Source organism: Delphinapterus leucas, chromosome 18 (genome assembly GCF_059928025.1).
Source record: "Delphinapterus leucas isolate spDelLeu-1000000601 "Yukka" chromosome 18, BTC_Dleu_Yukka2, whole genome shotgun sequence".
NCBI lineage: Eukaryota > Metazoa > Chordata > Mammalia > Artiodactyla > Monodontidae > Delphinapterus > Delphinapterus leucas.
In genome coordinates, this window is record NC_143146.1 from 14,856,748 (window position 1) to 14,869,612 (window position 12,865).

At 40.3% G+C, this 12,865-nt stretch overlaps 1 pseudogene across 1 annotated transcript in view; it reads right to left on the reverse strand.

Moving 5' to 3' along the window:
• LOC111176319 (ATP-binding cassette sub-family C member 4-like) overlaps positions 1-12,865 on the reverse strand; it is a 105,955-nt pseudogene that overhangs the window by 15,745 nt on the left and 77,345 nt on the right. The window contains exons 18-19 of the transcript XR_016388767.1: positions 12,654-12,758; positions 737-871 (exon numbers count right to left, since the gene is read on the reverse strand). The product of XR_016388767.1 is annotated as an ATP-binding cassette sub-family C member 4-like (transcript). The remainder of the gene's footprint in view (positions 1-736; positions 872-12,653; positions 12,759-12,865) is intronic.

A 12,865-nucleotide genomic window follows, 5' to 3' on the forward strand; every position in this document is an offset into this window, starting at 1 on the left:
AATGTTACTCATCAAGCACCTTTCTCACGCCATGTACAGTGCTTAGTGCTTTCACACATCTCATCTCTGAAAATACTTTGTAAACCTTCAAGCACCATTCAGACTACAGTGTTAGGGTTACTGTGAATTCTTGATTTGTCCTGATGACAATTTCATCTTCTAGAAGGTACAGGAAGCATAGGGGGGCAACTGGACCTGATTCTAAACAACAAAGAATTAGGGAGAAAGTGACAGTATCATGTAGGAGTTTTCTTTACTCCTAGAAGATGAGAAAACAGAAGTGACCTACACCTTTCCCTGGTAGATCTCCCTAGGCCAGAAATATTCCAGATGTTTTTCCCCTCAAACTTCCTGGATGTTCCTTGACAGCACTCGTATCACAATGTGCTGAGCACCACTCAGAATGAAACGTAGAGGGTCTGCAAAATGAGAGTGTTGTGTGCTGTATGGGAATCTGAACCCATGAAGTCGAAACATGTGGAAAGTCCAATCTGAAATCTCTCAGGCACATGTGCACATGCACGTCCTGCACCCCACCCTCACTGCTTCTGCGGGTGCTCAGCAGACCCACCTTCAACTTGCAGTGTGTTGTTAAGACCCAGTCATGAAGCTTTGTCTCTGGAGGCTTATAATTGAAAAGGGCACGGAGTGCTTATCACCAGACACCTGGTAGAGATCGTGTGAAGAGTAAATCCTGGAGACAAACTTTGATCACAACTCCCTGTGGCAGGCTTACCTGTTCTACTGTTTCAATGAGGGCAGCAGCCTCGTCCTTGCCCAGTTGTTGCACCATCTTGTAAAACAGGCCGTCTCTATCTTGCAGCAAATCATATGGCTTATCGTATTCTTCTAGTCTCCCTGAATCCCAAACCTGTTAATCAGCAGGAAAAAAACCCACTGCACACAATGTTTCACAATAAAGTATTATAACTCAGACAATATTTTGTAAAGGAACAGGAGGGGAAGAATAGAGAAAATCTGTTTGGGTGATAGGCCTGGCTGGTATTTTAATGGTTTGATTAACTTGTTTTACTAGGCAGATAAAGGCCTAACCTGACCTTTTATTACTATAATATTATAGGAAGGGAAGAAAAATGAGTTTTAGACTATGATTTCTTTAATTTTTATTGGAGTACAGTTGCTTTACAACGTTGTGTTAGCTTCTGCTGCACAGCAAAATGAATCAGCCATACATATAAATATATCCCCTCCCTTTTGGATCCCCCCCCCATTTAGGTCACCCCAGTGGATCAAGTAGAGCACTCAGCAGTCTGGCATTTTATATTCTGCCCAGGGCATTTGGGGTGGTTATCATTAGTTAGTGCTTTTAGTTCTCAGACTCTGAGCTTTAAAGGCTATTTATACAGATACACAGAGTTGGGAAATTTCTTGATTTAAGAAAATCAAACTCTCTAAAATCAGGTTGATGTCATACAAACCAGATGGCAGTGACCTGACAGCAATTGTTAAGTTGGTTTGACAGAATCTTAGTATTTGGGAAAAAAGTAAATGCCTCCAGAATTTCTTTAGGGTTGTGAACTAAAAAATTGCCTGTCATATCAGTGAACAAAGGATGTTGCAGCCATCAAGCCACCACACTACAGCTGCCCTGACAATAAGCCCTGAGGGAACTCAGGATAGAACCAGAATGTGTGCTGCCACCCCCAACAGTGCACCCTGAGGAGACTCAGGATGAGAAAAACACCGGATACTGGCCTCAGATAGCTCAGGTGCACATCAAAGGAATTTCAATGAGCCCAGACTTTGCATCTTCCCATGTACAGAAAAGCACTAAATTCATTAACTTGGGATGTCTGGTTTTCTTTGATTAACAGTAATCTTTTAATGTTCTGACTACCTGGTCTTTTGTTGCAAAAACTCTTACGTATACTGGCTCATCCCCTTGCCTCTTCAGAACCATTTCTCAGTGTTATGAGATGCTTTGTCCCTAAGTCCTCACAATGTCTACCACATAAAACGTAACACTCAACTTCCAGGTTGTGCTTTTTTTTTTTTTCTTTTTCAGTTGACAGGGTCCTGGATTATGTTAGTTGCTAAGAGGGGCAGAATCCCTTGTCTGAGAGGTTAAGATGCTTCTTCAACTTGGCTTTGATTGTAGTTTATTATTCTGAGAGTGAAAGGCTGGCAAAAAGAGCTGTTACATAAGCAGCATTAGCAGAATTTCTCTGCACAGAAGAAATCCCTAGAAATCCAATTTTTTCTTGAACTAACACTAAAGAAGCAAGTAAGAAACTGAGCTTCAAATTCTAATGCTCACAGCACACACAGTACCCGGGAACAGCCCAATCTGAACTGCCGAGGATCTGAATCTGTTTTCACAAGTTATCTTTCTTTGCTTCTTTTTCTTTCTCTCTTCAGCTGTCTGCTGTTCAGCCCTTTTGTGCACATTGATATATCCCTAGTTGAAAATTAAAAGGGAGAGGCAGGGGGTCTTAACTCTGCCTTTCTACTTATTAGTGGCTTTGCATAATGGTTTCAGAGGGAAAAAAAGAATCTGAAACAATTGGCCCAAATGACATAGCTATAAAGATAGTTCTGATGTTAGGTGGTACTTAGTTCTTCATGTAGAGTAACTGTATCTTAAGAGAATAATGCAGCAACTCTAAACAGGACACAGGTTGTTCTTCCATATCTAGTATTGCAGTTAATTTCATCCCATGTCATTTAATTGGAAACATTAAGTCTCCTAAGGGCAGAAAAGTGGTCAGGATAGTGGAGTAGGGGGATGCAGAGTTCACATCTCCCCCCAGCTAGGGCACCTACCAGACTCTGGGGATGGGAGCAACCCCTGAACAACTGGACTACAAACTCCAGTGCTGGAAGCCTCAGGCCAAACAACCAGTAAGACAGGAACACAGTCCCACCCATCAAAAAAAAAAGACAAAAAAATATGTTACAGATGAAGGAGCAGATGAAGGTAAAAACCTACAAGACCAAATAAATGAAGAGGAAATAGGCAACCTACCTGAAAAAGAATTCAGAGTAATGATAGTAAAGATGATCCAAAATCTCAGAAATAGAATGGAGGCACACATCGAGAAAATACAAGAAACGTTTAACAAAGACCTAGAAGAAATAAAGAACAAACAGAGATGAACAATACAATAACTGAAATAAAAAATACACCAGAAGGAATCAATAGCAGAATAACTGAGGCAGAAGAACGAATAAGTGAGCTGGAAGACAGAATGGTGGCAATAACTGCTGAGGAGCAGAATAAAGAAAAAAGAATGAAAATAATTGAAGACAATCTCAGAGACCTCTGGGACAACACTAAACGCACCAACATTCGAATTATAGGGGTCCCAGAAGAAGAAGAGAAAAAGAGAGGGTCTCAGAAAATATTCGAAGAGATTATGGTCAAAAACGTCCCTAAGATGGGAAAGGAAATAGCCACCCAGGAATCTCAGAGAGTCACATACGGATAAACCCTAGGAGAAACACCCAGATGCATATTAATCAAACAAACAAAAATAAAATTCAAAGAAAAAATATTAAAAGCAGCAAGGGAAAAGCAAAAAATAACATACAAGAGAATCCCCATAAGGTTATCAGCTTATTTTTCAGCAGGAACTCTGCAAGCCAGAAGGGAGTGGCAGGATATACTTAAAGTGATGAAAGAGAAAAACCTACAACCAAGATCACTCTACCCAGCAAGGATCTCATTCAGATTCAACCAAGAAATCAAAAGTTTTACAGACAAGCAAAAGCTAAGAGAATTCAGCACCACCAAACCAGCTTTACAACAAATGCTAAAGGAGCTCCTCTAGGCGGGAAACATAAGAGAAGAAAAAGACACAGAGAAAAAAAAAACACGAAAAACTAAAATAATTATGAAAATCGCAGTAGGAACATACATATCGACAATTACCTTAAATGTAAATGGATTAAATGCCTCAACCAAAAGACACAGACTGGCTGAATGGATACAAAAACAAGGCCCATATATGTGCTGTCTACAAGAGACCCACTTCAGCCCTAGGGGGACACACAGACTGGAAATGAGGGGATGGAAAAAAATATTCCATGCACATGGAACTCAAAAGAAAGCTGGAGTAGCAACACTCATATCAGATAAAATAGACTTTAAAATAAAAATGGTACAAGAGACAAGGAAGGACACTACACAATCAAGGGATCAGTCAAAGAAGAACATGTAACAACTGTAAATATTTATGCACCCAACATGGGAGCACCTCGATACATAAGGGAAATGCTAACAACTATAAAAGGGGAAATCAACAGTAACACAATGATAGTAGATTTAATTGATATAGGACATTCCACCCAAAAGTGGCAGCATACACTTTCTTCTGAAGTGCACATGGAACATTTTCCAGGATAGACGATATCTTGGGTCACAAATCAAGCCTCAGAAAATTTAAGAAAATTGAAATTGTATCAAGCATCTTTTGTGACCACAACACTATGAGATTAGAAATGAATTACAGGAAAAAAAACTGTAAAATAACACAAATATATGGAGGCTGAAGAGTGTGGTACTAAAAAAACAAGAGATCACTGAAGCAATCAAAGAGAAAAAAAATACATAGAAACAAATGACAGTGAAAACACAGTGACCCAAAACCTATGGGATGCAGCAAAAGCAGGTCTAAGAGGGAAGTTTATAGCAATTCAGTCTCACCTCAAGAAACAAGAAAAATGTGAAATAAACAATCTAACCTTACACGTAAAGGAACTAGAAAAAGAAGAACAAACAAAACCCAAAGTCAGTAGGAGGAAAGAAATCATAAAGATCAGAGCAGAAATAAATGAAAAAGAAATGAAGGAAACAATAGCAAAGATTAATTCAACTAAGAGCTGGTTCTTTGAGAAGATAAACAAAACTGATAAACCTTTAGCCAGACTCATCAAGAAAAAAAGGGAGGGGGCAAATCAATAAAATTGGAAATGAAAAAGGAGAAATTGCAACTGACACCTCAGAAATATAAAAGGATCATAAGAGACTGCTGTGAGCAACTATATGCCAATATAATGGACAACCTAGAAGAAATGAACAAATTCTTGCAAAGGTACAGTTTTCCAAGACTGTACCAGGAATAATTAGAAACTATAAACAGACCTATCACAAGTAATGAAACTGTAATTAAAAATCTTCTAACAAACAAAAGTCTAGTACTGGACGGCTTCATAGGCAAATTCTATCAAACATTTAGAAAGAGCTAACACCTATCCTGTGCAAACTCTTCCAAAAAATTGCAGAGGGAGGAACACCCCCAAATTCGTTCTACGAGGCCACCATCACCCTGATACCAAAACCAGACGAAGATATCACAGAAAAAAGAAAATTACAGACCAATATCCCTGATGAACATAGATGCAAAAATCCTCAACAAAATACCAGCAAACAGAATCCAACAACACATTAAAAGGATCATACACCATGATCAAGTGGGATTTGTTCCAGGAATGTAAGGATTCTTTAATATATGCAAATCAATTAATGTGCTACACCATATTAACAGATTAAGGAATAAAAAACATGATCATCTTGACAAATGCAGAAGATTTTGACAAAATTCAACACCCATTTATATGATAAAAACTCTCCAGAAATGGGCATAGAGAGAACCTACTTCAACATAATAAAGGCCATATATGACAAACCCACAGCAAACCTCATTCTCAGTGGTGAAAAACTGAAAGCACTTCCTCTAAGATCAGTAAGAAGACAAGGTTGCCCACTCTCACCACTATTATTCAACATAGTTTTGAAAGTCCTAGCCATGGCAACAGAGAAGAAAAAGAAATAAAAGGAACAAATTGGAAAAGAAGAAGTAAAACTGTCACTGTTTGCAGATGACATGATACTATACACAGAAAATCCTAAAGATGTCACCAGAAAGATACTAGAACTAATCAGTGAATTTGGTAAGGTTGAAGCATACAAAATTAATGCAAAGAAATCTCTTGCATTCCTATACAGTAACAACGAAAGATAAGAAAGAGAAATTAAGGAGACAGTCCCATTCACCATCGTAACAAAAAGAATAAAATACCTAGGAAGAGACCTACCTAAGGAGGCAAAAGACCTGTACTGAGAAACCTATAAAACACTGATGAAAGAAATCAAACATGACAGAAACAGACCACGTTCTTGGATTGGAAGAATCAGTGTTGTGAAAATGAGTATACTACCCAAAGCAATCTACAGATTCAATGCAATCCCTATCAAATTACCAGTGGCATTCTTCACAGAATTAGAACAAAAAAATTTACAATTGGTATGGAAACACAAAAGACCCCGAATAGCCAAAGCAATCTTGAGAAAGAAAACTGGAGCTGGAAGAATCAGGCTCCCTGACTTCAGACTATACTACAAAGCTACAGTAATCAAGACATCATGGTACTTGCACAAAAACAAATATAGATCAATGGTACAGGATTAAAAGCCCAGATATAAACCCATGCACATATGGTCAACTAATTTATGACAAAGGAGGCAAGAGTATACAATGGAGAAAAGACACTTCAATAAGTGGTGCTGGGAAAACTGGACAGCTACATGTAAAAGAATGAAATTAGAACACTACCTAACACCATACACAAAAATAAACTCAAAATGGATTAAGGGCCTAAATGTAACACCAGACAGTATAAAACTCTTAGAGGAAAACATATGAAAAACACTCTTTGACATAAAGCACAGCAAGATCTTTTTTGACCCACCTCCTAGAGTAGTGAAAATAAAAACAAATAGGGCGGGCTTCCCTGGTGGCGCAGTGGTTGAGAGCCCGCCTGCCAATGCAGGGGACACGGGTTCATGCCCCGGTCTGGGAAGATCCCACATGCCGCGGAGCAGCTGGGCCCGTGAGCCATGACCCCTGAGCCTGCGCGTCCGGAGCCTGTGCTCCACAACAGGAGAGGCCCGTGTACCACAAAAACAAACAAAAACAAATAGGGCTTCCCTGGTGGCGCAGTGGTTAAGAATTCACCTGCCAATGCAGGGGACATGGGTTCGAGCCCTGGCCTGGGAAGATCTCCCATGCCGCGAAGCAGCTAAGCCCGTGTGCCACAATTACTGAGCCTGCACTCTAGAGCTCGCGTGCCACAGCTACTGAGCCTGTGTGCCACAACTACTGAAGCCGGCATGCCTAGAACCCGTGCTCCACAACAAGAGAAGCCACTGCAATGAGAAGCCTGCTCGCCGCAACTAGAGAAAGCCTGCTTGCAACAAGAAAGACCCAGTGTACCCAGAAGTAATAAAAAAATAAATTTATTTTTAAAAAAACAAAAACAAATGGGACCTAATTAAACTTAAAAGCTTTTTCACAGCAAAAAAGCATAAGACAAAAAGACAACCCTCAGAATGGGAGAAAATATTTGTAAACGAAGCAACAGGATTAATCTCCTGAATACACAAACAGCTCATGAAGCTCAATAGCAAAAAAACCAAACAACCCAATCAAAAAATGGGTGGAAGACCTAAATAGACATCTCTCCAAGGACATACAGATGGCCAAGGGGCATATTAAAGGATGCTCAACATCACTAATTATTAGAGAAATGCAAATCAAAACTACAATGAGGTATCACCTCACACCAGTCAGAATGGGCATCATCAAAAAATCTACGAATAATAAATGCTGGAGAGGGTGTGGAGCAAAGGGAACCCTCTTGCACTGTTGGTGGAAATGTAGATTGATACAGACGCTGTGGAGAACAGTACGGAGGTTCCTTAAAAAACTAAAAATAGAACTACCATATGACCCAGCAATCCCACTGCTAGGCATATACCCTGAGAAAACCGTAACTCAAAAGGACACATGTACCCCAGTGCTCACTGCAGCACTATTTACAATAGCCAGGACATGGAAACAACCTAAATGTCCAATGACAGATGAATGGATAAAGAAGATGTGGTACATATATACAGTGGAATATTACTCAGCCATAAAAAGAAACGAAATTGAGTTATTTGTAATGAGGTGGATGGACCTAGAGTCTGTCATACAGACTGAAGTAAGTCAGAAAGAGAAAAACAAATACTGTATGCTAACACATATATGGAATCTAAGAAAAAAAAAAGGGGGTTATGAAGAACCTAGGAGCGGGACGGGAATAAAGACGCAGACCTACTAGAGAATGGACTTGAGGACATGGGGAGGGGGAAGGGTAAGCTGGGACAAAGTGAGAGAGTGGCATGGACACATATACACTACCAAATGGAAAATCGATAGCTAGTGGGAAGCAGCTGCATAGCACAGGGAGATCAGCTTGGTGCTCTGTGACCACCTGGAGGGGTGGGATAGGGAGGGTGGGAGGTAGGGAGACACAAGAGGGAAGAGATATGGGGATATATGTATATGTATGGCTGATTCATTTTGTTATAAAGCAGAAACTAACACACCATTGTAAAGCAATTATACTCCAATAAAGATGTTAAAAAAAAAAAATACAGGCCCAATCCCTGAGAGTATGGTTTGATATTCTGGATTGGGTTTCTGGAATCTGTCATTACTTAAAAAAAAAAAAAACAACAAAGCTTTCAGAACAATCACTTGCTTTCCACAAAGGAAAGAGATACAGGCTTCCCTCGGAGATACTGCAGGTTCAGTTCCAGAATACCAGAATGAAGTGAGTATTGCAATAAAGTGAGTCACATGAATTTCCTGATTTCCCAGGGCATATAGAAGTTATGTTTACACTATACTGCAGCCTGTCAAGTGTGCAGTAGCATTGTGTGGAAAAAAAACAATGTACAGACCTTAATTTAAAAATAATTTATTGCTAAAAAATACTAACCATCATCAGAGTCTTTAGCAAGTCACAGTAGTAACATCAAAGATCACCATAACAGATGCAGTGATGGTGAAAAAGTTTGAAATACTGTGAGAATTACCAAAATGTGACAAACACACGGAGTGAGCAATATTGTTGGAAAAATGGCACTGATAGACTTGCTCTACACAGAGATGTGACAAACCTTCAATATGTAAAAAAAAAAAAAAATTAGTATCTGTGAAGTGCAATAGGAAAAGGTATGCCTTTATTTCTAAAGCGAGCAAGAAAAATATTGCCTCAAAAATCAAAGTTTTGAGAAAGATTATTCATTGGTGTTTTTGTTGAATTGAAAGCCAACTGATAATCATAAGCTCTAGAACAAAAGACAGGGTTTACACCTGGGGTGGATGGAGCACAGAAGACAATTCCCCAGCTCTGAAGCTAGAGGATGCATGTCTCTTGGGTCCTCTGAGGTCTAATCCTGCCATTCCTACCAAAGGAGTCAGCGACCGCAACCAGCTAGGACCAGGATATAAACAAGTGGCCAAGTTTACAACTCCTGGTGGGACCTCCCCATGTTATCACTGATGAAATCTTGGCCAGGGAGCCCTAAACCGAAGGTCTCCCAACACAGGAGTGGGAAGGGCAGCTCCACAGTGAAGGACAAGGTCCACCATGAAAAACATCGGTCATTGCAAAGGTGACAGGCTCCAAAGAGAACCCTTGCATTTCCCTTCTCTGTCTTCCCCATTCACCCAGATGGTCAGTCTCCACACCCAGAAACCAGTATCAACTCCTCTCTCTTCCCTCAGATCCCACGTTCGATCCATCACACAGTCCACTTGGCTCCACTTTGTTATCCACCCCAAATCCAACCATCTCACCATTTCCACCGCTAGCACCTTAGTCTAAGCCACCAACAGTCGAGAAAGGGCACAACTGTAAGAGAGAGTGAACACTGCATTTGGAGAACTGAAAGACCATCAATGTGGTTTTAGCTCTAAAGGAAAGAGGGAGAGCTGAGAAGGACAAAACTAGAAAGGTGGGGAGGGACCAGGATGTAAACTGCTTTGTAAAACCATGTTAAAGATTTATTCAAAGACACTGACCAAGAGAGAAAAATTTGAGGTTATAGAAATTTACCAGAAGATACTGGTAAGTAAAGCATTAAACAAATGGACATATTTTGATAACGGCAACAAAGTTGATTGATTCACATCTATGGACGTTCACACCTGTGGATCAAGTGCTGATGGATAAGACTTAGGACTGAAGAGCTGACACGTCTGCCAAATTTTGTCCTGCCTCACTGTTTCCCTAACCGACCGTATATTGCAAGGTGACTGCAATACTAAAAACCAAAAATAAAACTCCAGGGTACATTTAGGAGAAAAGAATTTATTTGAATGGACCCCTAACTGAGCTAGAGATCAAGCCATCTTTCTGCTGCTGCCTCTAAAGCCTGACAAGGGGCTTGAAACAGTAGATTTCACAGCATCATTCGTTTATTGTGGAAGAAGGACACTTTTGGGGATAGTCTGAGAAATGCAATGCTGCAATGCTGAGAGCTAAGAACAACAAAGTGATAGTAAAAAGTAGAACTAAAATGTTACTTTTCCAATTAGCATTCATTCAAGACCACAAAATGAGAGGGACTTTCCTGATGGCATGCAGTGGTGAAGACTCCATGCTCCCAATGCAGGGGGCCCAGATTCGATCCCTGGTCAGGGAACTAGATCCCACATGCTCTGCATGCCACAACTAAGGAGCCCGCGTGCCGCAACTAAGGAGTCAGCGAGCCACAACTAAGGAGGCCTCCTGCCGCAACTAAGACCTGGTGCAACCAAATAATTTTAAAAAAAAACAAAACACAAAATGAGGGACTAAGGATGCCTGATGCTAAACGTTTCTGGAATTTAAGAGTCACTGTCCTGCAGTCTTGGAATGTTACCTGATCCCTCATGAAAGTCTGCAGGAGAGGCCTGCTTCCTACTGTGATGTCCTAGTCCAGATGACCAGACACACTGCTCGGAGCCCAGAGCATCCCTTTGGTTGGGGATGCCCCACTCCTGTCATCTGCCTCCCCAGAGCTCACTCCTGTGCACGTTCAGCTCGGGGGAGTGAGGCTAAAGGCACTGCTTCAGTGCTGACACTCTGCTATCTACTCAGTGCCCCCACTGATGATCCCATCTGACAATGAATGTGAAGTAGGATGGGAGGTGATATTCCAGAAACGGCCTAAGAAGTCAAGAGAGATAGTACCATTATCATTAAACATAAGGAAGTTTGGGTATTACTGATTACTACCTGTTTTTTTATGGACCATCATATTCACTGGTTAAATAACTTCATCTGTTGCCTCCTATGCATTATATGCAGGCATTCTTTATCTATTTCATTACTAATCAGCATCACTGGACCCTGTGGTGTCTCCTGACAGCAGTTAGACCATCCATAAGATGAGTGAAATCAGCTCACTGTCACAGGCTACAGGTTAACCTTAAAATACCCTGCATTCCTTGAGATTATATGCAGCCAAAGGTTTTTTCCTTTAAGGGATGATTCCCTTATCATTTTATGAAGCCACACCCTAACATTTATTGAAACTCAGCAGGGAAAGAACAAAGAAGATGAAAATGAGAGAAAAGTAATAGAGGGAGGAAGGAAGGAAATATTAAATTACTAAGGAAGAAAACGCCAATCAAACCTGGAAGGAAGATACTAGACAGATATCCAGAGGCCCTAGCTTTGTGTGCAGAGTCCAGATTTACTGTGTGAGACTTACTGGTTGTTTATATGCAGTATCTCAGCCCCTGATGCATTTTTGTTTCTGTACTCTCATCTGTGATGCAAAGGCTGGGTCTCTGCAAATCTCATGTCAGAAGACCTTTGGCCAGCTGGCCTCTGTTAGGTTTTGTCAGTAGGGGGCACTAGAGGGAGACTGAAGGTGGGAATCAGAGCTAATGGTCTACCTGGTTTCTGCTGCTCCTGAAGCATCATCTCAGCAGTGGGACCTGACTCCAGCTCCCAGCTTCTATTAGCACATGGAGAACTAGCCTCATTGTGCTCCCTCACAAATATGGCCAGCAACTAGGCAGTGACCTCTCCTTGGAAGTCTGAGCACTGACTCTTTAGAGCCTCTTTTCTGAGTTCTTAGTTCTGGAGATCTGTCCTAGGACACAGTAGCTGCTTCCTAAAATTATTACCCCAGTGTTTCATTTTTCTAGCCCTCCAATTCCTGTGCAACAAATTTCCTATATTAAATCCTTTCTGTTGAAATACTTCGTTTTTCTCACTAGGCCCTTTCTTCTCATGGACTCCCCTCTGACAGCAACAGCTGAGAAATTCTGCAACCTTAGCCAACAACCTCATGGCAGTCTAAATGAAAGGCTAATTTTTTGATTAAGGGAATCCAAAAATGCTGAAACAATTGTGACACAGCCAAGATGACCATCTTCTACCTCTCTGAAATATGAAGCCATAACTTGGGTTTGGAATATTTTCATGGTTGGCCATCTTAAAAAAATGACAATTTAATAAACTTTTAACTCATTATTGACCAGAGACGTACGTCTTTTATTGTCTGAACATTATTGACCAGAGACATTTCGATATTCACTTACATAACAAATCGCCAGCCACAGGTGTTAATTTCTGCAAAAATCCCCCAGTCAGTAATGTAATATGAAAAAATTACTGGATATATGATTTAATAGCACATTGTGAAAGTATAGTTAAGTACTTGAGTTATTGTCAGCAATGAGAGGAGAAACTAAGAGAAAATTAAATTATTGGAGGTTCCCTCCTATCAAGTTTTACAAGGAAGGATGTGTTGAAAAATTGAACATAAATGGAAACAAGTGAAATTCCACAGGTGAAGGTCTTACCATTATCCTGTCGCTGTCAATAATGGTGGTCAATCTGTTTGTGATGGTTAGCACAGTGCACTGAACAAATTTCTCATGGACTATTTTTGTATTAACTCATCAGTTCTGGAATCAGAAAAGTTGATTTAGTTCAGTGTAGGCAGGAAACGTGGACTTAAGACTTTAAAATATCATGATATTTTATAATGTTTTTAAAATCAATACTTCAAGAC